This window comes from Corvus moneduloides, chromosome 6, assembly GCF_009650955.1.
Source record: "Corvus moneduloides isolate bCorMon1 chromosome 6, bCorMon1.pri, whole genome shotgun sequence".
Classification (NCBI taxonomy): Eukaryota; Metazoa; Chordata; class Aves; order Passeriformes; family Corvidae; genus Corvus; species Corvus moneduloides.
This window is the reverse complement of record NC_045481.1, coordinates 62,015,069-62,039,988: the sequence shown is the minus strand read 5'-3', so window position 1 is coordinate 62,039,988 and position 24,920 is coordinate 62,015,069. Positions and strand designations below refer to the sequence as shown.

The window sequence follows — 24,920 nt, the reverse complement described above, 5'->3', positions numbered from 1 at the left end:
GGACTCGGACCGTGGTTCTCACGTCTCCCAGTCCTTCCAGTGCCTGGGCAGAGATCGTAGCTCGGAATGAGTGTGTGAGATCCAGCGTGTGCCGTGACAGCGTGCGGTGCTTTTGGGATGCCCTGCCGAGCCCTGGCTGCCCCCGGAAGCAGGTGCGGGATGGCTGGGAAGATGTGAGGAGACGGCAGCAGCGGCAGCAGCGGCAGCAGCGGCGCAGTCGGAGCGCGTGGGACCAGCACATCCCTGCCCACATCTGCAGCCGGGATTGCCCCCAGCTCCACACCTGTGCTCCCCGCGCCCTCCGCACGCTTGCGTTGAGCCTGGCGCCTTCCACTCCTTAGGAAACCGGCGTGTCGGGAGAAGTTTCTGCCGGAGCCGTTCACCCCCAGCAGCCGCAGCAGCAGCAGCGGAGTGCGGGGCTGCCAGCGGAGCCTCTGGACAGCCGCCCCGTGCCGGGATGCGCGGGACGCTCCCGCCCAGCTGAGGGTGCTCAGGCCGGTCCCGGGGCAGCAGGATTAGAGAAAAGCCAGAAAATGGAGCACGCGGGGAGCAGCGCTGGCTGAGGGGCCGAGCTGGGGACAGCCCTCGGCGCCCCGCGGACGCGCAGGTACCCCCGGCCCCGCGGCGCTGAGGGGGCACAGCCGGGGCGGGAACGCGGCCCTGGGCGGGAGCGGCCGCTGAGGGCGGCGGGCGCAGGGGGCGGCCCGGGCGGCGAGGCGGGCGCTGCCGGGCGAGCCGGGGGGCGGCTCCCCGGACCGGCCCCCCGGGAAACGCGGCCCCGGCGAGCCCCGGCGAGCCGGAGGAGGCGGCGGCGGCGGCGGCTGCTGGTGCCGGGGGCATCGCGGCGCTGCCCCGTCCGAGGGACCGGCGCTGTGCCCCTCTTGCAGGTGAACCGGGGCGTGAGGGGAGGAGGCGCGGCCGCGGGACCCCCTGAAGGGCTCCGCTGAGCTCGGTGGCGGAGTTTCGGAGGCGCATCCCCAGCCCGCGGCTGAGGCGGGAGGTCCGGCTACTCCTTCCAGGCGAGCGGCACCTCCTGCTCCGGCTGCCGGGTGGGGATGGGGCGGTGAGGAGATGGGGATGGAGCGGTGAGGGGATGGGGAGGGGGCGGTGAGAGGAGTGGGAGGGGGCGGTGAGGAGATGGGGATGGAGCGGTGAGGGGATGGGCAGGTGGCGGTGAGGGGATGAGGATGGGGCGGTGAGGGGATGGGGAGGGGGCGGTGAGGAGATGGGGATGGAGCGGTGAGGGGATGAGGATGAGGCAGTGAGGGGACGAGGATGGGGCGGTGAGGGGATGGGCAGGGGGCGCTGAGGGAAGGAGGATGGGGCAGTGAGGGGATGAGGATGGGGCAGTGAGGGGATGAGGATGGGGCAGTGAGGGGATGAGGATGGGGCAGTGAGGGGATGAGGATGAGGCAGTGAGGGGATGAGGATGGGGCAGTGAGGGGATGAGGATGAGGCAGTGAGGGGATGAGGATGAGGCGCTGAGGGGATGAGCAGGGGATACTGAGGGAAGGAGGATGGGGCAGTGAGGGGATGAGGATGGGGCAGTGAGGGGATGGGCAGGGGATACTGAGGGAAGGAGGGCGCGGTGAGGGGATGAGGATGGGGCGGTGAAGGGATGGGCAGGGGATACTGAGGGAAGGAGGATGGGGCAGTGAGGGGATGAGGATGGGGCGCTGAGGGGATGAGCAGGGGATACTGAGGGAAGGAGGGCGCGGTGAGGGGATGAGGATGGGGCGGTGAGGGGATGGGCAGGGGATACTGAGGGAAGGAGGGCGCGGTGAGGGCCGGACGGGCCGGTGCCGGGGGACCCGGTGCTCACGGTGGGGGGGTGGAGGGCAGGAAGGCTGAGGGGGGCACAAGGGCATCGTGGCTTCTTCGCAAGGAGGGAAGAATGCAGGAAGTAAGCGAGGATGTGAGGAAGGCTAAATCCTCGCTCAAACGCAGAGCGAGCTGCCCTCACGCTGTTCGTAGGGCCGCGAGCGGCAGGATGATGTAGGAGAGGGAAATATAAATGTGGATAGTGGCAAAGTGCTTTCTAAGGGCTTCCCGCAGTAGTAAAAGCAGTGGGAAATAGAATCACGCCTTGCTTTTTAACACAGAAGAAGTCACACAGCCTCCCTGCACGTGACTGAATGCACCGGTGAATGGATTCTTCTCCTGAAAGTTTTTACATCCTTCCCTTTTTTACATCTTCCCTTCTTCCTGTGGTCTTGGCTCTGTTTAAGTCCTCTCAGAATAACCTGCCTTGTTGAAGGGACTTTCTGTCAGGGGAGGGAAAAAAAAAAGTCTTCAAAAACAAATGCTACCTTTGTTTAAAGCTATTTGTGGATCAAGGTTGTGACTTAACTGTGAAAGAGAATGGCTCTCCTTTGCTTACATTAAAAGCACAATAACACATTAAAACAATCCGAGTCTGGGGAGGTAACTGGGCTGAAATGCAATTCAGCAGAGTGAGACCTTAATGTAGATTTTACAGTACCTCATCTCTCTGCCAAACAAATAGGGAATTAGTGGTGGGGCTTTTCTTTTTGTGTGTTATTTGAAGAAATTCTTCAGGGTAGAGGTGGTAACTGATAATGTTTTCAATCTCTCCCACTTTCTTCCTGAGGCATGTAGCTATGATCTTTAAAGTCCTTTTCAAGCCAGACCATTCTATAATTCTATGATGCACAGGTTTAGATGACAAGACAGCAAGAAAAGGGTGAAATATGGATCCACCCTTTCTTTCCAAGTTCCTGTGCTGTTTAAAAGTTGCAGCTACACTCAGTGAGCTGGAGTACCTGCTGGTAAAGGTTTTGGATTTGTTGCTGGATGCCACCACTTGTTCCCAGTCCCAAATTTGATGGCCCATATGCTCTTACATCTATCAGGTAGAAGCACTTACATATATCAGGTATTTGCAGTAATTTTCTGCAGCCCCTCCGACCTACAGCAGAGCTTTGGTGTTTCTTCTCTAGCCACAGTGGGTTGGCCCAGAAGAAGAATTAAAGCTGCAAAAAGTAGCAGCTGAATTCAGGTAGGGAGGCTCGAAGACTGGCCCAATGCAGCATTACTCCTGCACACCTTTTCTAGGTGTCCTGCAGTAAACTAGAATTAAGAGCCCATGAAAATACATCTGAGGGTCTGCTGCTTGCACTGTGCTCCTGGAGGGAGAGGTCCTGCAGCTTTAGGAAGTGTCTGTTGGGGGAAGGCTGGGAACTGTGGTGCTCCTTCCCAGACCAGCCTGGAGCGCTCCAGAGAAAGTGAATTATGCAAGAGACTCCATTAGCTCGATCAAGTTTCTGACTCCGGTTTCAGTGGCAGACTTGAGTTTCACGGCTCCTGAGGCCAGCCTGTTCTGCTGGGGGCTGGAGGAGTGTTCTCAGTGTAAGAGAACTCTGAGTTTCCAGAGAAGCCCCTCAGAGCCCCAGCGTGACGTAGGTCTTCCCGTCAAACTAGTTTTCCATTAATTAAAAAAGTAGGCATCCTAGATAGCCTGAACTCCTTGGTGATGAGGATAGTGGAGACAAGTTATTTATCTTCAGCCTTTTAATCCTTTTCTTTTTGTGACCTTTGCTTATTTTTTCTGTGTTAGTTATTCATGTCCCTGGCAGACCTGAAACAGCTTTGCTGAGACCTGCAGGAGGATCACTGCTCTATTTTCTAACTTCTCAATCTTGTCCTAATCAAAAATGTAAATCTATGCATAATGGTTTGCATGTCATTAACTTCCAAAAAACACCCTCATGCTAAAATCAATGATTTTTGAAACCCAATTTTCCTACCTGCCTGAGAAGTTACACCTGGAATTAGCAAACCACGAATTCTGAGAACATAAACTGCTTTCAGCACTGCTCTTTGCTTTTTGCTTTATTTTTTTCCCCCCAGTTCATCCAGGGAAGAACAATAAATGAAAAATATGATGACAGTGATTTTTCTAACCATTTTTCTCTCTTCAGTCTTCATACTTCAACAGAAAGTTTCAAAATTAAACATGAACAAAGTTGGCGTGGTATATTCTCACTACAGAGTCGTTTTGCCAGCACTGAACTCATCGTGATCATTTGTGAACAGAGCGTCTAACACATTCCAGAAATTCCAGGGAAATGTGGACGGGAGCCTGCAGATTTCGAGGAATACAGGGAAACCGGGAGAAAATAATGTCCTTTTGAGCTCAGCTGGCAGTGTAGCTGCCCCGAGATTTCGGTTTCCCTGGCACAGAGCTTTGTGTTAGCTGAAGGATCCGGCTGGGAGTGTCTGTGTGGAGCAGTCAGCAGCCCGGGATACGGCGCGGGCGCTTTGCCAGCAGTTTACAGGAGTGCTGGGAATGAGAATTCCCGGGTTCTGGCGCGGCTGTGGAGGGGCTGTCACTGCCGTCTCAGAGAGGCTGAGTGTGCGTGTTTGACGGAGGAGCCGCTGCACGTTTAAGGATAAGCAGATGAGGTTGAACTCACGTTAAAAAGCCAGGGCCTGGAATGTGCCTTTGCTATGCATGGCTTGCCCGGAACTCGGGGCTTGTTTTAATAGGCTGCCTTCAAGTCAGTGAGTCTGGGAGCCAGCACAGGGTTGCCCTGCATCAGATGCCAGAGCGTGTAACAGCTCTCCCTCTCTGGAAAAGCTTTGGAAACAGGATTAGCAGCAGTGCTGCAAGGCCCGTGTGCTGCTGGATGTGCTACACCGTGGTTACAAACGCAAAGTCGGGACCCCTTGGGAGCGAACCGAAAGTGCCGCTGCTACTCAGTGTAGCAGCTTTAACGTGTCCCTTCTTCAGGAAGGAGGGCAAACCAGTGTGCAGCAGTTCTGGTGGCACAAATAAAAGATCTGCTGCTAAATAACAAGATGGAACGGAAGACAAACTGTGGATTGGACTGAAGTTCCAGGGATATCTGGAAAAGCATTTTGGTTTCTGTGCTAGGACACAAACAGCCGTCTGATGCCTGAGATGAAGTTCACACTCAACACTGCTTCTAAGGAATTTCTGTATTAAAAGTCAAAGGTGTATGTTGAAAACAACCCCAAACAATGCTTTTTAAAGAAACCACTTAGGACACTGTGATGAGAAGAAGCAGGAGAGGGCGGTGTGCCCGTGTTCGCTCCGGAGCATGGATTCTCCTGCTGTAGCGCGTGAGGAATGTGCATTGTGCTCAGGACACTGGGAGCACCGGGGAGGATCTTGGTAGCTGTGCATGGTTGAGCAATGGGATGCCTAATGAGGGGGTGCTGAGCTGTGCAGTCAGCGCTGTGCCAGCACCACCTCACAGGCACCAGAGACTGTGACTGCCTCCACAATTCAGTAAAATAGGCCAGTGGCTCTGCTCCATCCCCAGGGCCAAAAGGCACAGCTCCCTCCCACGTGCTGAGCTCGCTCCTCTCCAAAACAGAGTGGGACTGACCAGGCTGGCTCCAAAAAAAAGAGTGGGAGTGACCAGACTCACTGTCAGAAATGGAGCCTTTAAATTCCTATATTTGGATTCTAAATATCGCTGATTTGGGTTTTGATAGCACCATTGCACTTCACCAGCTCATCACTGCCATTTCAGACTCACAGTGCACGAGTGCTTTTGTTTAATTAAACTTTGCTGACAAAATATCAGCGGTGACAACATGTGAGAATTGTAATGAGGAGGCAGTTGGAAGTACACTTCTGGGACTAACATCCTTTCAATTACAAACAGGGGATGTTTGCTCTGTCTGAGTAAATTTTGAAAGTGAACTCAGAAAACCAGTTAGTTAAACTCTGAAGCTGTGAAACCAGCAGCTTCAAATTTAGAGTTCAATCACCAGAGTGTAACAGAGAATATATTCATTAGTCCTTAATCAGATTATCAAGATATTCCTCCTTTAATTTCTGTTATCGCTTCAATATAAATATTTCAAATCATCCAACCATTCCACTCTAATGAATTTTACCTGGGGATGTGAGAAGAGACTGTGCATCTTGAGTAGTTTGAATTCTGCAGTTGATACTTTCACATTGCTGTGTCTGGTAGGGGGGGGGGTCTGTTCCTGGGTCATTTCTCATAGCTGGTGGTCTGATGGGTTGTAGCAGCTGGAAAGAAGCCCAACTGGAGTACTGACAGAAAAATGTAGGGGAGGAAAAGGAAGAAAGAGGGCAGATGTTAAAGAAAAAGAGAAGTAGAGATGGAGAGAAATGACCAAGAGTTAGTCATAACCAGGGAGAAAGTGTTTGCAGTGGAAAAGGCAACAAGTGTTAGAAGAAGTCCTTAAAATGCCACTTATTTAATCCTGCTGGTAAAAGAATCTCTGTTTCTAGTGAAAACTGATGTCTCGGTTTCCCAACCGTGTAGCAAATATAAAATGCTTTCCCAAATTTAGCTTTACTCCCAATACACCCTTTGGCTTCCTGCATTTCTGATTGAACTGGTGCTCTGTTTCTTCATTAAGCTGTAAAAGTCACAGTTAGTCAGTTTTGCCCCTGAAAATCTATGATGTTGACTTAGGTGTAAAGGATTCTCCCCTTCTTGGGGAGCATTTAAATGTCTTGTCTCAATTTTTTAGTAAGAAAGCTGGACCTAAGTCTTGGTAGCTTGAGGTGTCACTGATGGTGTGTTTATACACCAGCTCCAACTGAATGTTTTAACCAAAATCTTCAATTAAGCAAAGCATGCAATGAAAGAATTTGAAATAAGACTTTTCTGGGTGCATGGAGAAGCTTTAGTAATGAGAAAAGCCTGTGCACAAATCCCACGAAACCAATATTAAATGAGGGCTGGTGGCAGAAACTGTGATGTGCAGTGGCCTGGTAGTGAATTATGTTGATGTTCCTCATATATTTTGAAAGCAACTTTTCCAGGGAAGGAAAGTGATGTGAATAGAGTGTGTCACTGAGAACCATGCTGAGTTTTGGTTAAGTCACATTTTGATCAAAATTGATGTGTATCAACACTTTCTCGTCTCCCTGCTATTTTCAGATGTTTTACTGTCACACAGGGAGATGTTTTTCAGTTGATCAAAACCCAGTGTACTGAGTTCCTCCGCCACAGAACATTCCCACCTGAGTCTTTCCCACTGCCACGCTGCAGATGGGGAAGAATGGGACACCTGCTCCTACTGGTCACCTCCTCTCCAGAGAGGGACTTTCAAAAGATCTGATCTGATCAAAAAGGAAGTGTAATAAAACCTGTGCCACTTGCCAGCCTCTGGATTACTCCCAGGGCATGTCCTTACAGCTTAGATATTTCCAGAGAGAGTAATTTTTAACCAGGCAGGTAAGTGGCCTGGCCTGTGGAAATCTTCCAGTAGGTCCTTCAGAGCAGCTGCTTTCCTCTAGGATGCCCCTCAGAGCATGGCATTGCTGGAGCAAGCTCAGCAGTTTGGCCCCTTAATTTAGCCTGGCATGTGTTCGTGTCTGTGGCCATTGCTTCTGACAGCAGGTTTGGAAGCCCAATCTGAATGATTCTGGCTGTACAAAAACATCCCGACTTCTGAGATGATCTCTATCCAAGTAGACAACATTCTCCTAGGACCTGACTGGGTGTAGTACATTGCTATTAGTTTTGTTTCTGTGCATTACTTTAATGATGCTGCCATCAGTGCGGTGGAGTGGACAATTTCTGTCTTCTCCAGGAAATACTGGGATATGGTTTTCTGAGGCTTGTTACAGCCTGAAAAACATAAGCCAGATGATACCCATTCCTACTGCTGCTGCTCACCTACCCTTGTTACCTTCTTCAGGTTAGACCTGGCAGAGATGAAAAGTTTCAAGTGGAATGGCAATGCTTTTTGGTAGACAGGCTTGTCTGCCTCTCTGCTGCAGGTTACAAGGATGTAATTCCTCTTGGGACAAGCAGGATGTGCCAGCTGTGGGATCCTGAGGGAAGAAATGGAACTGTTCCACTTGCCATCATCATATCTCTGAAATGGGCCTGAAAGCTGCTTGGGAAGACACCACTTCACAGAAATGTAATGCTTTTCCTGCTTTTTGCTTCCAGCTCTGTTCCATCTCCTTGGATCCATTCTCTCACTGTTGGAAGGCACCGTCCCACCAGGACAGAGGAGCAGGCTCGTGCTCGTGGGTGCCTTTGGAACCGCTCCGCTTGTGGACACAAGGTGAGGTCACAGGGGGCACAGAGGCTTCTCATGGGGAAAAAGCCATCTCAGGGTCAGCACTGCATATTGCTCCTGGCCTTTCACCCCACAGGAGCTGTCTCACACCTGTGGATGCTGGTTTTTCCTTGTTTTCTGCAAAACTGAACTGAGCTCACCATTTTTCGTGGTGTTAGGGAAGGCAAACATGCACCACTTTGCCATCAGGGTCACGTTTACCTGGTAGTAAGGATCACCCTAAATGAATATTTGAAAATGTTATCACGGAGCAGCTTAACTTTTGGCAAACTTTGCTTTTCTCCTCTGGCCTTTGCACTTGTACAGTCAGGTCTGAAAATTGTGTCACTGTGAATGCTGCTTCCCCTGTCAGTCAAGGAAACGGAATGTTCAGGATAAAGCCAAGTGAAATTTCTACACTTCAAAATCCAGGGAGAACACTTGAGGAATGAAAGTGTTTGTTTTCCCTACTTGGAGGCCCTCAGCTGGTGTCAGCAGTTCTGCTGAAGTTGGTTATTTATGCCAATATTCAGACTTCAAAACTGCGAGTGTTAATGCAGAGAGCAGCCCTTAAATGCCACATGGAAGAAAATATGTCAAGGTCCCCGAAAGATTCAAACCAAAAAAAAGTAGTCCAAGGTAGTATTTTGCTTTTTTATTCTCCTTTTTTCTGTTCCCTCCCTATGATATCCCAATCACACTGTATTCCCCATTTTTCTCCTGAGGAGAGTGGTATTTCCCACACAGCTGTGTGATGTCAGTGCAGTGCCTGATATCCCATGGAGCTGGGTCATGGGGCTCTGTTTCTTTGTTTTCCAGGGGATGATATTTTTAATCCCAAATGTGTGTATGTCACACTGTTGGTGACTGGTGGCTTTTGCACTTCCCCTTCTATAGAGGACGTGATCTTCATTTTTAATGAGTTCCCGAAATAAACACCTTCTTCTGTCTCAAAGCAGAAAAGAGAAAAAGGAGCCTTTTCAAAGTTCAGCTGAAAACTTGAACATCTTGAAATTTTCTCTCCTGTGGTAACCCACCTGTTTGATATGGCTTTCTCTTTTGTTAACAAAGCTGGGCTAAAACTTTGAGGATTACTCTGAAACTTTCCTCCCATGAGACTTCAGATTGACAAAGAAGATATAAAACTTCATTAAATTAAACTCATCAAACTGTTTATTGCTTCCCTTTTTTTTGCAAAGCTCCCTTACTTGCCAAACCAGATGGGATAAAAATACAGTGCAAATTATGCTGAATGCAGCAGCTTGGCTCTCACTAATACCCTTTTAGGAGAAAATACATATTGAATTTTTTGGTACAGTTTGCTCATGTTTATGTCTTTTATTCAGAGTGGCAGAATATTGTGTAGTCCAAAATGACATGTACAGTAGTATATTCATTTAATTGCTATTTGTTGGTATTAAAAGTCTATCATTTTTAACCTAAACTGAAAAGAATATCCTGCTGAGATCTTCAGATATCAACATTCCCTTACTGGTCATCCGGAAGTGTGAAATGGTCCTGTGAAGTGTAATCTAAATAAAAACTTTTCATAATTTATGCTCCATATGAGTGTAATCATTAACCCAAGCCTTGCTCCACAATGTTGTTGCAATTTCTGTTTTCATTTGTTTTCTTCTTAGCCCTCTCAGCATTTGGCTGCAGCTGAATTGTTTATGAAATTGCTGTTTAGTTGTTCAGCTTGTCTCCAGTCTGCCAGCTTCTGCTTTGAAAATTACTTAGTCTCTTTTTAAGATTAAAAACCTGCTCGAACTACATGGTAGTTTTAGCTTTTCAGTTTGAAATTTGGATTTTTTTTTATTTGTTTGTAAACAGTTTATTCTACTGTACTCTCTCAGTAAGTAACTATAAATGATAAATTTTATTATGGCAAAAAAATATATATTTAAGTTAGGCTTTAGTTTGTCTTACCCACAGGACTGACATGCAATTTATCCCAAGTGAAAAAACCCCAACCCACTTTAAGTGGTCTTTATAAAGCAGTTTATAAAGTGCAGTCAATATGAATGAAAATTGGTCTGATTTTATTTTTTAAAGTCTATACTGGATGAGTATCTGATGCTTAAGGAAGGACTTTCCCAACAGGGCAAATATGCTGCAATATCACGGAGGTCGTGGATTAAGTTGGGAACCGTTGTTCATTGAGCTCTGCACCATGAGAGCTGAAAGCTGGAATTTGTAGTTGGAATTTGGGTTTGAGGTTTGGTTTAGAATGGATAAAGTACATTTTTGCACAGTGGATGTTGTACTGTGTGGGCTTTGCAGAATGTGACTACAAAGACAAAGCTTTTGATAAGGGTAAGAGTCTTCTGGGAGCAGTGCAAGGAGATTTCCACTGCTGCTCTCTGAGCAGGACCAGGGTAAGCTCAGACTGCTGCACCTGAGAGCTGCTGAACTGAGGAGTGTGTCCACCTCAGCCTTGCTGTTCTCTGCTCAGTGTGGAAGGAAAACCTCAGCAAAGCTGGCAACAAAGCACTGCCAGCACAATGGCTGTTGGAAGGCTCTTAGGAATTGTGCTTTATTTGGGAGAAAGAGAAATTGACTTTTTTTGTATTTTCTCCCTATGAAATGATGCCTTGATGGATGCCAGGTTTTCAGAGCTTCTAGGAAGTCCAAAAATAAACCTCAGTGCATTGTGGGGAAACTTGGTAAGCTCTTAATAGAAAATACTACATCTCAGGTGGGACTTCCACTGATAAGGTTGTGTTCTAATCTGTTCACAACATTGTTTGCAAATTGAACGATGGATAATGAGCATGAATAACCAATTTGCTAATTGTGCTGCTAACAGGTTATTAACAGCTGATCCTGTTTGCACTAAGTGATGATACTTGTTTCAGGTTGCTTCCTATTGTGTTTAGCAGTATTAATGAGGCACACGAGATGCTCATGTGATTTGTCCTCTGAAGGATCTCCGAGTTTGTCTGGGGTTGGTAATGCCATCATGTTCATGACGCCAATAGGAAAATCATAAAGATAGGGCTGGTTGGAGCTGAGGTGCTGTGGAGATGCAGCCACTCACACCACGCTGCTGTCCAGGCAGGAAAAGAAAAGGGCTGGGCCTGAGTTTCACATATTTATAGCATGATTTAATATATTTGACTTTGGTTTTTATTTCTTTCCCGACATCCCAGTTATTCTTGTGAATGCAGCATGGAAAACTGACATTTGCACAACACTGTCTTTCTGGATTGGGAATAATTAGCTCCATTTCCAATGCTGTGTGTTTGGAATTGGTTTTGCCCATGTCACTTCATGTTAATCAACCTCCTATTCAAAATGCCTTTTCCTTTCCCAGTCATCTCTCTCCTGCTGCTGCCTGTGACCAGCTTCTCTCCTCCCTTCAGCTTTCTCCCAAACCTTGTCAAAAGTTAAGCTGGAAACACTTGGAGAGTGACCTAAGTTTTGCTATTTGCTGCAGCTCCACAGACAACCCCTGGTTCCTTCCCTGTAGGAAATGGGACCCAGAGCTGTTCTTTGGAGGAAGAGCACTCGTGGGAATCCCCTGGGATAGCTCAGGATGGTTCGGCTGCTCAGATCTTACTCTGGATTATTGCCAATAGTGGCTTTTGCAACTGTTCTGTGCTCCCTGCTGTTCTTTCTTTCTTTCACATAACCAGGAAAGCATTCTCTGTCACCTGGAGATTAAAGAATTGCTTAATGGAAGCCTTATACATCTTCCAGCAAATGAGTGTCTTTGTATTTCACACACACAAATGTACTCTTTGAAGTTCCAGGGACTTTCTCTCTCTTTTATTTTTTTTTCTGTGGTGCACCTTAGAATTGTGTCTCAGGTCAGGGTGACATGGTGCACATTACTTTTGCTTTGTTCCTCACAGTCACACACCTTGTCTTTTCAGGGCGAGGAAAGGAAGGGCTGTTTCTCTCTGAGGTTGCATTTGAATAAAAATACTCTGTTTCTCAAGGCAGTGATCACTCAGAGGCTGCAGCTACCCTTTGTATATTGAATTTTTGAGTTCACTTGCCAGGCTGCAGGGCCATATACTGCTTAGGGGCATATTAACATACATTTTTGCAGCATGGAAGGTCAGTTCTGCACACAGCAATCTCCACGTTTGTAGAGCTGCTCTAGTGATCTTTAATAGCTGAGTGTCTTTTAATAGGTGTGTATGACTTCTTCAATACCTTACTTTTGGGGCATAAATTTTCTTAGTATTACATTATTTCACAGTTTTTATGGGGTTAAGCAAACAACTCTGTGGATAACAAAACTAAGTCACGTGGGCAAGACTGACTAACCTGTGCCAGGGAAGGGAACAAACTGAATAGAAGAAACACATGACAAAAGACAGAGTGGCCCATATTTGAAAGTGACAGAAAAATCTATGTGCTTTCTTTAATTGTACTTTGTGTACTCTAGGCAGTGCCAACTTTGTACAAATGGAAGACCTTAAATTGCATTGATCAGATGAGAAGGGATGCAGTGCTAAATAAACCCCCTGTGGAAAGAATAGGTGGTGCTCTGTGCAGCAGATACTTATTGGAAAATCCAAACAAATAAATTGATGCCTGGCATAACTCTGCTGCAATATGTTATGTGAGCAAGGAATTTATATCTGTGGCTCAGATGCTCTGTTGGTATTAGTAAATGAAATCTCACTCTGTGGTGATTCAGAGAAGGGACAGCGTTTTTCACTTCTCCCCAGACCTTAAATTCAGCACTTTGATTCAGCACCCAGAGCCAGTACAGCAAAGAGCCTCAGTGCAGAGCGAAGCCAGGGCAGGGCTGGCACATCAGAGCCAAGCTCATCTCGCAGCACTGGGGGTGTCACAGCAGCGCAGGTGACACTCTCGGGGGATGATGTGCTCAGCGAGGGGCAGTGTGCGTGACACGGCCCTGTCTCACGGCTGCTCCACTGGAGACAGCTGGACTCAAGTGTCCTTTACATGAAATGTCAGGAGCTGCCCTCTTGGGGGTTTCTTTTCCAGCTGTAATTCTCCTGTAATGAGCATTTCAGCAAAGGTAAATAAGTAGTGTATAGTTTGCTTGATTGGCATGGGTTTTATTGGTCCAGCTTGAGCTCTCCCTTGAGATTTGGGTACATCTGTCAGTTTTATTCTCTTTTCTCCCACCCCTTTACCAGGGATGTATTTGCCTGGGAGCAGTGGCTTCCCTGGAGATGCTGGGTTGTTAAGGAGACTCAAAATTTGTACCTGCTTGTTTTGAACCAAGATTGTTATCTTAATGCATTGCTTGCATGTGGCTGTCCAAAATGCACATACGCTTATTAATTTCTAAGTTGTGAAAGCTTCTATGTTCTTCCATTTGTTGTGCTTCCAGCTTCCTTGAATCTTGGTTGTTGCTATCTGTGCTCCTGAGGGAAAGAACAGAATCCTATCTCATCTAGGATTGGGTTAGGAGTCCCATGTCCCAGATCCTTTTGATCTGGGAGAAGCTGAACAACCTGTATTTTGACAAGCAACCTACAATTTTTAAGTTGTGTGTGCTTTTCCCTTTGTGTTACTCGTTTTGCTTATAATTTTCTCCATGGAAAACCTGTGTGCCATCACCTTAATTAGGCCTGATGGTTTTCTTGAGATCACACGGCTGCAGCTCTTAACCTTTGTGGCTTGTTATGTGTGTGGTGTTCTCCTTGCTAGACCTTCACCAAATTTTAGATTAGCAGAGATGTTTTCTTTATTATTGAGATGACTGTCGTAGTTTTAGTAAGAATGGTTCAATCTTCCAGGAGAGACTGATACACTTATTTGAAAATTATTTGAAATATTGCACTTTAAAGTACCTTGCATTTCTCTTTCACTTAAATACTGCTAGTGATATAAACCCTTTTTTAACCCAATGCCCCCAAATACTAACAATCCTGTCCACTTTCACCAACCTGAATGGGCTGCCAAGGAACTGAACAGGATGGGGTTGGGTTGACCTGTGTGTTCACTCCAGTGGAGCTGCAGGCAAGACGTGGCAGCTGAATAATTCATTTGTGAGCAGGTCACCAGGGCTGTCCTTGCACAGGTCAGTCACGATGCTGGGCTCTCTCCCCCTTTCATTACTTCATCTTTCATCTCTCTCCACTTAGCATAGCTCAGCCAGCAAAGTTAATAGATTCCCATCTTTCACTAAAATTCCTGTCTTGAAGGGGATGATAAAGAAGCAGAGGCTGCAGCTGCCCTCAGTGATTTGTGATTTGTAACTGAGGGGAGAGATCTCCCTCCTGTTGTCACAACAGTGACAAGTGTTGCCACAACACAGCAGTGATTGTTTAGATGGGACATGTAAATAAAACAGAGCCATCTGGACTGCTAAAAACACAGCAAACACAGAATTCTGCTACTGGGAGTGGATTCAGGCTGTTTCTCCCTTTTAGGTAATTGGAATCTGTGGATTTCTTTCACTTCTTGGAAGTATTTTTTTCTTTTGGTTAACAGCTGGTAACATTTACAACCCTTGGAAAGTGCTGAAGTCTAAAAAACTACCAGCCTGCCTTTTTTGGGTAAACATAGTCAACAGGTTTTCCTTTGAGCTAAGGCTCAACATCCAGTTTCAGGATAGGTAGGAAATGGGTACAAGTTTTCCTGTGAATCTGAGTTTCAAAGTTCTCCACCTTCTCATAGAACAAGAGACCAGAAAATGTTCAGTGCAAAAATTAGGATTGAATTCATTGAGTTGGACAGAACTGAGGAGTTACATGAAAAATTTCATCCAAGGCGAGCACCTGCAGGCTCCTTGGAGAGCTTTTATTATTTAGCAGTTATCAGGGATTTCTGCAGTATTTGGGAAATGAAATAATTATGAGCCATGAATTGAGGCCACATTTTTCTTTCATCACTGATTGCTGATAATTTGCAGTAGTCCTTACTACTTTAAATATATTGCCATTTTATGTTTAGATAAGCATAGGAAGGAGGGGTTTTTCATTCCATAGCTGAATATTTTTTTAACCTACTATGATCAGGCAGCCAAAATGCAAGATCTGATGTTAAACCTATCTGGAATTATATTATTAGTTATATGTTGTGTCTTTAAGTGCCTTCAAAGAGGCAATGTGGGGGACTGTGGAGATTCTCTGTCTTTAATGTATATAAAATTAGCAGTGCATATTTATATTGTTGGGATTTGGATTGGAATTACATTCTGGGATTTAGTTTTTTGCTGCTAGCGTGAACTTGCTGCCATAAGCAGTGAATAATCTGAAGGCACAAAGCATCTGGCGCTTCTGAAGATCATTCTTTGCTACCACACAATATACAAGCATTTGGGCCATTATGTTTAGGCTGCTGAGGAAAAAAAGATGAGAGTAGTGGAGCATAGCAAAAACACCAAGAGAGACACAAATATGTGAGTTCATTCCAGCAAGTGTTTGAGCAGCTGTAGACTTCATATTTAGTTCTGAAAAGGTCCGTGTGGAATTCTATTCGGAATTTTAAATATGTGGCCAAATATGGTGTCTCTTGACATTTTCATTCCGCTTGCTAAAATTCATCCAATTCTTGGAACGTTTTGTCATTTTTCCAGATCTGGGGGAAGGTTTGCCCTGTGTCAGATCTTTTGGGAATGTTCCCTCTGCACCGCAGTGGTACAGCACGGGCTTTCCTCCAGCAGTGGCAGCAGCTGGGCTTGGGAGGCAGCGTCCCGGCTGATTCGCCGGGGGGAAGAGAGCAGGGACAAGGAGCTGAGGAGGGAGGCGTATAAATACGGCACGGCTGCAGCTCTGCTGCTCCCTGAACCAAGCTACCACTGCTACAGTGCACTCTGCAAAAATGCCACATCCCTTCACTGCTCAGCACTGAACCGTGTGGAAATCACCAACTGCACTTTTTTGGGGTTGGCTTGGAGTTACCCTGGCTTTTTATCGATTGATTTGATCAGGAAAACGGCTTGTGGGACTGTGCTGTCAGCCTTTCCTCCCTTCCTTATCCATCTCCTTCCACTTTCCAATGGCTCTGGAATTTACTACTGAACTTCAGCCAAAGTTTTTAAAGGATCAGAAATCCCTGAAGTTTGTTCCTACAAACATGTTAGAAATGAGTGATGAGGTGTAGGAGAGAACCCCACTGGAGCTCCCATGGAGGGAAAAGCACGTTGCCTTTCGTGGTTGGTGTTTTTCCTGAGGGATGAGCCTGTGCATGGGCCCTGCTGTCTTGCCCAGCCACACATGGAAGCGATGTCTGGAAGGGAAACCTCCTGCAGTAGGAAGCGCTGGGGATGTGCAGTGACTGAGGATTTCACAGCACAGAGATTTATTTAGGGATGCATCAGAGGCTCTGAGACAAAGAGGAGCTTCTGCTCAGCTGATCCTTTGCTTGATGAGAGGGAAAAGCAGCATCTGGGAGGGGACTTGGTTTTTGTCTGCCAATGGGTGTTAAGAGAATCCTTTTGCAGAAACAGAGAGGGCAGTTGCTCACTCTTCCAGTGGCAGTGTCTTTCTCCACTGTGTAACATACCCAGTCTCATTAAGAAGCCAGGATTGGCATAATTTATTTTTTCCTATGAATTTGCAGTATGTAAATACTCTCATTTAAAGAGCTTTTCCCAGCTCTTGGCAAGACATGGGTTTACAAGTTGATTTGCTTATCCTTAGGGTTAGCTCTGGACAGCACAGTGAAAAACAAGTCAACATCCAAAATGCAAAGTGGAATCATGCAGCTGGGTAAGTTTTTGTAAATAGAAGAGTTTGGCCTCCACTCAGAAGAAACAGCTGGCATTTCCCTCTCTTCCACAATCAAGTGCAAAGATTCCCTGCAAGGAATTTATTTGTGTAGGGTATTTAGTAGCTGAATACTTAACATTTATGTTCCCTCCATTATTTTTGTTGTTTACCAACAATGTCCAAAATATTTGCCTAAGGTGCAAGCTGTTGCTGTGGCCTTACCTTTATTCAGTCTTAGCAATATCTGTCCCAAATTGACCAAGCTGTAAATCTTCCTTAAATGTAGCAAAGCCTGGTCTTGGAATATGTTGAGCTGATGTGTCAGCATTTGAGAGCAAATTTGGAAAGTTTTATCTCTGATATATCCACTCCCAGGTTATTCTTCCTCTCTCTGGTTCCATTTAGAAACTGAAAGCTGGTGTGTGTAAGAGAGTTCAAAAGTAGAAGCAGTTTAACCCATCTCAGAGATTAAGAAACCTGTTAGGTCAGTTTATTTTGCTTTACTTTCAATCTGCTGACTTCTTTTCTTGCACAGATTCTGGTTTTTGCGTTGTGAGAAACAGCTGTTGAATTTTTTACCTACCTTTCCTGCAGCCCCAGTGGTCATGGAGATCACATTTTTATCTCCCACCCTAAAAATGCCAAACCTACCAGGTTTAATCTCAAATGCAGCTGGCACTGGTACAAAATACAGTAATTCAGTGTGGGAAATGTCCTTCAATAGTTCTTTTGTTGCTGCTGAAGGAGCAGAATCACACAGGTGCTGGAGACAAATTTGCAAGTATTTTCTTCCTACTCGGAACATTTTGGATAGGAACGTTTATTTTTACTGAAGTATGTTGAAGTCTATCTTTAAAATAACGAATGGGCTTAAATACACTGAAAGTATAACAATCCAGCAGTATTTTCTGATGGAGACCCATACAGCAGAGCACAACAAGAAGAAGAGTTTGTCAAACTTGCTGTTGCAGTGGAAATACCTGGATTTTCCCTTCCATTTATATCTCCATAAAGAGGAAAATACAGAACAGGAAAGAATTTTGTTCAGCATGAGCTTCTAGCCATCAAAGAAGGCAATGAGATTCGAATCCAGTCATGCACACTTGGGAGCACAGCTGAGTATGGATGCCTGGATCCATGCTATGCCCAGAGATGGACTGTGGTGCTCAGCACATGTTTGCTGGTTTGGGAATCCCTTTGGGGGCCTGCAGACAGCAGACCCTAATTTCAGGATCTCAGCTGGACTTGTGGGGAGCAAAACCAAGCATCTTGCTGCTCGTACTTGGGCTGTTCAGCAGATGCACATTCCTGGGATGCTCAGAGCTTTGGCAAGACTTAAATCAAGGAGATGTTTGTGGGAAACAGTGAGGAGCACCTTTCACCTTCTGTCAGATCTGGCCTGAAATGATGTCTTTCTTCATAACCAGAAGAGCCTATTTTTGTCTCAGTACTGACTTCATGCTGCCAGAAGCACTCTGGAGAGAGTGAAGCCATGGCAGGCTCTGCCCTTGCAAATATATGCATAATATTTAGGTTACAGTATGAGGAATACTTTGGAATCCAATTTGCAACGTAGTAAACTTCCTCTCTTCTTCTCCTAGCAAAATCTCCTTTGTGAAAAAAAAAAAAAAACCATCTCCTTGAGTGTTTCTGCTTTATAGAATTTAAATAGGCTGGGCATTGGGTCACTTAATTTCTTTCTTCCTCTCTAAATCTTTACATCTTTCTGTGTTTTTTTCAGGAATCTGAGATGAAAGAGAACTAGATTCTGATGATCATCTTGACATTGTTACTGTCACCTGTGTTGACAGGTAAGTGTGCCAAGCTGGTTTTGGAGAGAAAATGTTTAAATTATTTGTGTCAGGTGGGCAAACCTACAGTTACAACCCAGGACCTCAGTGCTGGGTTGTGCTGGATTCTGCAAGGTGAGTGTTTCAACAAACAGATGGTCAAAAATGCTTCAAAAATCTGCTTGATCTCCAGCAAGGAAAATGTTCCTCCTTCTGCTTTATGGTGTTGGGTGGGTTACAAAAATGATCTCCAAGCAGAGGAATTTGCAGCTGAACTGCAGCCTGGAGTGAAGGTGGCTGGAAGCTCTTGTTGACTTTTATCATCCTCCTCCTCCTCCCCAAAGTAGCTGAAATACGAACTAGCAGGTAGACTGAAGTTATCTTGTGTTAGACGTGACAACCCCCCTGTTTTTATCTAGGAGCAATTTATTAATGAGGTCCCTGCAAATTTGCAGCTGATGTTAGAACTGGATGAAGAATTTCTTGGCTTTTGTACTGTCACACAGTTAGGTGAGAACTGATGGACTCGAGCCTCTTGTGATACAGCACAATCATACTTCTTTTATCTCTTTTACCTTACCTAAATGCTGCATTTTCAGTGTTTCCTGTTAATAAAGACTTCTAGTCTCTACATTTATTATAAATGTCTTTATCTTTGCTTTTCTCTGATTGTTTCAAAACGCTGTTCAAAAAGTTTTGGCAGCACCCTGGAGATGATTTAGAACTTCTTATGCAAAACAATTTCTTGAAGTAAGGTTTTTTTCTTGGCTTCCAGTTCAATCATTACAAAATAATTAATTGAAACATGAAACTCAGAAATCAGAAAACTAGAACAAAAAGGACACTGGTTGAAAATTAGGTTTCCTTTGGTAAAGCCTGATGCTTCTGTATGATCTGAAAACTAAAAACCTCATTTTCTCTGTGATAAGAGGAACTGAAGGTGCCTTTTCTTGCACTGGCTGCTGCAAGTGCCTGTGTCAATGTGCATTTATGAACACAGGTCAAGGATTAGATAGTGAACTCTAGCAGTGCCTTTGGATGAGCACTGGAAGGAGAGTGAAAATACAAAAATTATGTAAAATGCGTAAGATGGACTGCTGTAAAGTGTGTGGTGACATGGAGCAGTATAATTTGGAGCAGTAGTCTGTAAAAATGGAAAAAGGAGAAGGAGATGTAAAAAATGTGTGTGCCTCAAAGCTCAGTCCAACAAATTTCTCTCTTATCAGGGCATTTAATAATTGACTGTTTGCCTCCGTGGTAGGGCCACTATCAAAGATAAACACACCAATCTGAAGAGAGAGGTGCAGAAACAGGTGTGCAAATTTGGGTTTTAAGTGTTGTGTTTGACAATGTGTTGAGTTGATGGGAATAACTGTGTTCTATTGGCTGAAAGGTTTAAGTTTGCAGAGACACCTTCCACTATCCCAGGGTGTTCCAAGCCCTGTCCAACCTGGCCTGGAACACTTCCAGGGATCCAGGGTCAGCCACAGCTTCTCTGGGCACCCTGTGCCAGGGCCTCAGCACCTCCTGAGTAAAGAATTTCTTCTTGATCTAAATCTCTCCTCTTTCAGTTTAAAGCCGTTCCCCCTCGTCCTGTCAGTAGCTGCCTGTGGAAAAAGTCACTCTCCTTCTTTTATATAAGCCCCCTTTAAGAAGCATGTAAGAAAATTCAGCTGATATGCAGAAGTGGTCACTCTCCATGTGACTGAAAAACCAAGGGGAGAAGAGAAGTTTGGGTTTATTAAGAACTGCAGAAAACTTTTGAGGTGAGGCAGGTAATGATGGCAAGTGTGAAAAAAACCCCAAAACCAACTGTGAGGGAGACTAAATAAAAGGTGTGGGAGAACATTAAGTAGACATAAAGCCTAACAGCAAATCTCTTTTAAAAAAGTATTTCTAGTTTTATGTTAATGCTGAAAAGGGCTTTTCTCGTGCCAGCTCTGCCTCCTTCGTTCCTGCAAACACCAAAGCAGAGAGAGGGTTTTGTAAATCTCATTGATGGGTATGTCCTGAAGGATTTGGTTCATATGATGGGCTTAATTATTGCCTTCCCTGCTCAGCTGCATTACAGGGAAAGCAGAGCTGCCTGGATGCTGTTCCTCCCCTCTGACGAGGCACAGGCACAGGTAGCTCTGTCGGCATCAGCAGCAGCGTCGGGAAATGAGCTTTGCATCACAATTGTTCACAGCAGCAGTGCACCTGGAGGCACTGGAGCAGCAACGTGAGGGTGCCTCTTACAGGGTCACCCCAGCCCCCAGTTTTATAGAAACCCAGGAGGCCTTCCAGGCACAGTGTTCCGGGATCACTGCTTGTCATTCCTAGGAAGTCACGGTCACACCTGGGTGTCCTTCACAAAGGTTCTGTCAAATCCTGTACTGGCAGCTGCTCTCATTTAATAAGATCTTTTCCTGAGTACTTTCTCTGTGGCACAAACTGATAGTAGTATGCCTGGAGTGCAAGTGATGCTGGTTTTCTTATTAGGATTATTTTCTATCCTGATTCAATCAAGATATATGTATTTTTAAGTGCTTTTATATTCAGTTTGCATATCTTGATTAGACTGTGATAATTTCCATGGCTGGAATCTCCGAAGTGTGCTGTCAAGAAATTATAAATGGTAATGAATTCACTTAATCAGGACTTCCAGGAGTACAATCAACATGAAATCTAGTCAATTAGAAATAAATCTGTTTAAAGTATTTCTGGTTCTCCAACAGCCTCATTTGAGGCCTTATGTTACCTGGGACTGAGTTAGAGACCTATGCAGACAGGTAGAAAATACACTTTGTAAGGAAATCACTGTAAGGGGGATAAATGAATCCAGAAATTCTGGTGATGCTGAGGTTTGGCTTAATCTCCCTTATAAACTAAGTCACCAGATGGAGAAAAGGTATGGTACCAGCTGTAACTTGGCAGGCTGCAGACCACATCTCGCACGTCGTGTCCAGTTTTGGACCTATCACAGTACAGGAAAGATATGGACAAACTGGAGCAGGTTCTGTGGAGGGCCACCAGGAAAAAGGGGACTGGAGTACTTGTGATGCTGCAAGGAGGGGGTGAGGTAAGCCTGGAAAAGAGCTGGCTTCATGGAGATTTTCCAGGCAGGCCTGGATGAAAGCATGGGAAACCCAAGCAGATCTTGTGCAGATTGCTGGACCTGCTCTGAGCAAGAGGTTGAAATAAAGGCTGCTGGAGCCCCCTGGTACCAACATGACTTGGTGATTCTCTGAGTCTAAGGCACAGCAAAGATTCCAGGTCACTGTGTTCAGGGAGGCTGATTTTATCTCGATTCTGCATTGAGAGAGGGATACTTTGGAAAAACAGCCTTGTGGGTATCCTAAACTCTCTCTAAATCAAAAATACTGTGAGCAGATAACCCAGGGTGATTTAGCATGCTATTTATTTTTACTATTAAATTCCAAACTAAACCTGGCATTTAAATAGCAAAAGCTGGAAGAGTTTATGAATCTATATTTTCAGGCAACAACATACTTTCTATTTTTTGTTTCCCTTCTTTTTCCTAATGGTCACAAAGATGGATCTCATTCTGTTTTCTTCTTGCCTAAGAAGTGATATTTTATTTCTCAAGCTGTTTACTGAAGGTAATAATTAAACCTTGGTACTCAGTGAGGAAACTGGCTCTTTTAATCAGTTTAATTGGGTTGATTGCCTAATTTTTGGTTGGCTATAATTTGATAAGAATGAGTTTCTTATCTGTGTGATGAATTCAATCAAAAATCTCAGAGGTCAAGAAAATAATGTATTTCTCAGTTATTCTGCAGAGTTACTGTGCTGCCTGGGTCAGTTTGGCAGATCACTTTTTGGCACAGTTTGGCACATAACCTTTTTAAGCCTGTAGATATTTTCTCCGGTCTGCCATCACCATCCTTCACCTAAAAAACCCTAAAGAATGTCCTTGGTTGTGCCATGAGCACAGGTTGGAGTATAAATTAAAGCCCAAGATATGCTTACCTTGGGTTGGAAAATAGCTGGGGAAGACGCAGGTAAGGTCAGCAGAGTGCCTTTTTCAAAATTACCTCTGAAAAAAAAAAAAGACGGGGAAGTTTTCCTGCAGTTCAGAGAAGCCTGGAGACCATCTGTCCCTGGGAAGCAGGAATATTTGCTGCAGTCAGACACAGATGGGCAGAGGGATGGTGAGGACAAGGCACCTGGCTGTGCTTGCACTGGAGTTTGGCTAAACCAAGGGCTGCTCACCTGCCCCGCTTCTCCTCCAGCCTTTCTGGGTCACCGTTTGTTTGTTGCTTCCCCCCGGACTAAGGAAAGAAATGAAGCTGGTGTGAAGGCCAGGGAAGATCTCCCCCTACGGGGCACTTTGGCAGGGGACTGGCCCAGAGCTGCAGACCTGGAGAGTCTGAGCTCTGTGCCCACAAATCCCACCTGCAGACACCTGCAGGTGTCCTCTGCAAACCTCAAGGGGTGTTTCCTGCTGGGTTGCAATAGAAATGAATTCTTTGAAACTAAACAAGAAAATAAACCCCAGCATACACAAGGAGAAAGGGTAATTGATTTGATTTGTTCTGCCAGCTCTCAACCAAAGATAACTCATCATTTTATTAGAAAATTTATTAGAGCATCTATTTGAAGCTTTGTTTTTTTTTTTAACTGGCATGTTATTCTATTGATTAAACTGAAGCAAACAATGAGACTATTTCTGTCAACACAGCAAATAAAGTGACATAGTAGCCCCCACCAGGATCACATCTGAGGAAAATTCAGGTTAAACGTCATAGCAAACTCTAAATGCTAACCTATGTGTAAGGAGGAGAGGGAATCTGCTTTATCTACTCTCAGGGCTTGATCTAATCTGCATAACAAGACACCAGCAGTGCTTCTCTGTTAACATTTAGTTCTGTTTGTATTTGAATTATCAGAAAAAAATGTTTTATGGGTAAAGAGGATAGAGGTTGATAAGCATCAGATGCAAATTAACAAGCAACAAAGCTGCTTTGTCCATCAGGGACATGAAACTGAGGTAAATATGTTCCACAAGCTTTGATTTTTTTCAGACTCCTGTTGTAAATCTTTTTAAATTCTCTTATGTCCTTCCCCCTCTAACATATCATAATCTTTTTGATATTTACGTAGATAAGTGCAAGTAGAGGCTGGAAACAGAAAGGCTGGAAGGTAAAATGGCTTGCCCTACCTGCTTCTGTTTGGTAAGGAAATTTGGTGGCACCCCAAAATGACGATTTTATCCATCTTTTTAGAAACAGACAGTGGCTATCAAAAACTGAAATGGTGTAACTGCAGTATTACTTCAAGAACATGTCATAACTACTCACATTGTAGCATTCTTGGTTTGGATAATTGAAGGGAGATTTTTTCTTTCAGTCAGTGCATCTGCAGCATACTTTGTCATAGAAAACTTCCAGGGTGGGGCACCCACAGCTGCTCTGGGCAACCAGTGCCTTACCACCTTCATAGTAAAGAATTTTTTCATAATATTTTATATAAAAGCTGTCATGTTATGAAGAAATGTCTTTCTGGATCCAGAACTGGATTAAACTGGGTAAACCTGTCAATGTTTCATGTTGGCTTTTCATACCATGGCTGTCGTTTTGCTCATGAATACAATAGCGAGTCTGAGAAGACACATCTCAGATTTGGGGTGCGAGTCAACTTGGGTATCTGGGACAATGTGCTTGGTGCATTTCTTACAAAGTTTTGTTGTTTTCCACCCTATTTGAATTAGTTATTTAGCTGCTGCTTATTTAGCTTTTTGTTTATCATCTGTTTAAAGTGGTTCAGAATTCTGGATCAATACACCCTAAACAGATGGATTTTCAAACTGAATGTTGTTTTTACAGCTAAGTGCATGCAATTCCTGTAAGGATCTTATTTAATACGTCGAAGTGCTTATTATTTTACCATGAGTAAGCTATACTTTCCATTGCAAGGAGTATGTAAAGAATGCCTTAGGAGTACTGTTGTCTATCTGTTGGAAAGCAGAAGTCCTAATAAATGTGAAAACTAGAGGCCATGCTAAAAGCAACTGTAGAAATGAACAGAGCCTGGGAGGTACCTCTGTGGGGCTCACAGGGCTGGACGTAATTCCTTGTCTGGAAGAAGGACCTTTAAATAAAGGTCAGCCAGAATTGCACTGGAAACCTTGCAGGGGCTTAAAAGAAGCCACTTAAGAACTTATATTGCCACTGGGAGTTGGCCTTTACTGTAAACTTCCCTGTGCTGGTTAACATTTATAAATACTTGCTATGTTTCCCCTATTAATATGTTTGAATAATTTCTTTTTAAACATTTTTAACCATTCTAACCAATTTTACTGCTGCATCCCTGTGCTGAATCTTTACACCTTGTTCCTCTTCCTGCCAGCAGGTTCTGTTTTCTCATGTTGAAATCTCACTTCAAATGTTTTTCACGTTGAAATTCTACTTCAGACATTCAAAAGCTTTTTCTA

The 24,920-nt window shown here is 44.8% G+C and overlaps 1 protein-coding gene across 5 annotated transcripts in view; it reads left to right on the top strand.

Annotated features, from left to right (window-relative positions):
• The first annotated feature begins 263 nt into the window (after positions 1-263).
• The window catches only part of SHANK2 (SH3 and multiple ankyrin repeat domains 2), a 277,689-nt gene continuing 253,032 nt past the window's right edge, over positions 264-24,920 (top strand). For 3 of the 5 annotated variants that reach the window (XM_032110840.1, XM_032110841.1, XM_032110839.1), the window contains exons 1-3: positions 265-607; positions 7,935-8,052; positions 18,436-18,505. The gene's annotated coding sequence lies outside the window, so the exon portion shown is untranslated. Of the gene's footprint in view, positions 608-7,934; positions 8,053-18,435; positions 18,506-24,920 lie in introns of all 5 variants that reach the window. The other 2 variants (XM_032110838.1, XM_032110842.1) reach the window with 2 other exon arrangements.